The sequence below is a fragment of the Octodon degus genome, unplaced genomic scaffold, assembly GCF_000260255.1.
Source record: "Octodon degus isolate 3935 unplaced genomic scaffold, OctDeg1.0 scaffold00218, whole genome shotgun sequence".
Taxonomy (NCBI): Eukaryota; Metazoa; Chordata; class Mammalia; order Rodentia; family Octodontidae; genus Octodon; species Octodon degus.
Window position 1 is genome coordinate 923,560 of NW_004524794.1, and position 1,983 is coordinate 925,542.

Sequence of the window (1,983 nt, forward strand, 5' to 3'; positions counted from 1 at the left end):
GCTTATTCTACTGAGCCATCTCCCCGGCCCCAAGCAGATGATTCTGAGGTGAGCTGGTGAGGTATAGACTGCCGGGCTCCTGGGGACTTGGTTCTTTCCTTCATGATTAAGTGGACCTCTGCTGAGGGGTAGCACAGGGGATGCTCTGGCACACTTAGCAGGCTCTGTGCTGTCACCACGGTGCACTCTGAGGGTGCTGACATTGGTCACCTAGCTGCGGCATGGATGTCAGATGTCTCCACTGAAAAGTGACTTCTTTCTTTCTTCTTTCTTTCTTTCTTTCTTTCTTTCTTTCTTTCTTTCTTTCGTCTTTTTGAAACAGGATTTCAGTGCTATTGCTGCTATGCAGTTCAGTTCAGGCTGGCCTTGAACTCAGAGCGAACCTCCTGCCTCAGACTCCCAAGTTCTGGGATCATAGACATGGGCCACCCCACTTGGGTTCCAGCCCTTTTAGTTTCTTATTTTGACATGGGTCCCTCGAAGTTGCCTGTGCCAGGCTCATAAAACTTTCTGTTCTCGTAGTGCAATGGAATAGAGGAAGCAGAAACAACCCCAGGCACACTGGATTATTTGAGATTTGACAGTGGGGTCAGAAACACACACTGGAAGAAAGACAGAAGCTTTAACAAGCAGTGCTGGGAAACTGGCTGTCCACGTGTGAAGGCTGAGGCCCTTAACTCTCATCATGCGCTGAACTTAAATCAAACTGGGTGGAAAATCTTTTTTTTTTTTTTTTTTTGCAGAACTGGGGATTGAACTCAGGGCCTTGGGCTTGCCAGGCAAGCGCTTATTCTACTGAGCCATCTCCCCGGCCCCTTGGTGGAAAATCTAAATGTTAGCTGGGCGTAGCGGCACATGACTGCAATGCCAGCACTCAGGAGACTGAGGCAGGATGACCACTTTGAGTGTGAGGCTGTCCTGGACTATACAGTGAGACCCTGTCTCAAAAAAACCAAAAAAAAAAAAAAAACAAGGAAAAGATCTAAATGTTAAAACAGAAATTTTTAATCTGCTGGAAGACAAGAGAGGTAAGATTCTTGAAGATACAGGCCTAGGCAAGGAGTTTGTGACGAGAGCCCCGGGGCTCTAGACGCAGCACTGAGAACCAACAACGAGGTCAGGTCCCATGAAAAGCGTTCTGCACAGCAAATGGAGCCGTCAACAAAGTGACAAGACAGCCCACAGAAGAGCAAACAAATGTTTGCCAGCTGTTCCTCAGAATATGTAATGAACTAAAAAAATTAGATCCCCAAAAGGACTCAATCAAAAAATAAACAAGTGAAATGGACAGACACTTCTCAGAAGCAGTACAAACGGCTACAAATGCATGAAGACGTGCTCAACATCTCTGGCCACTGGAGAAATGCAAATTAAAACATCACTGAGATTCCATCTCATCCAGGAAAAACATGGTCATTATCAAAAGATCAAATAATAAGAAGTGCTGGCCAGGCGTGGTAGTGCATGCCTGTCATCCCAGCACTTAGGAGGCTGAGGCAGGAGGATCACGGAGAGTTTGAAGCCAGCCTGGGCTGTAGAGTGAGTTCTAGGCCAGCATCAATGGCTCAGAGAGACCTTGTCTCAAAAAACTGAAACAACAACAACAACAACAAAAACATATGCTGGCAAGGCTACAGGGAAAACGGCACCCTTCTCTTGAGCTGGGGAAGATAGCTCAGTGGTCTAAGTGCCTGCCTGGCAAGTGCAAGGACCCCACTTCAATCCCCAGTACCACAAGCCATGCCACTGAGATCTGGTGTGGTGGCACACACCTGTGATCCCAGCACTAGGGAGGCTGAGACAGGAGGATCACTACAAGTCCGAGCTGCAGAGTGAGACCCTGTGCCAAATAAATAAAAAAATAAAATATTTTTTAAAAAAGAGGAACCTTCTCTGTTGTTGGTGTTAGGTTTTTCGGTGAGGTAGTGAAGCAGAAGTAAAAGAAAGGGAGGGCCAGGCCTTTATTGCCATTGAGGAGGACAC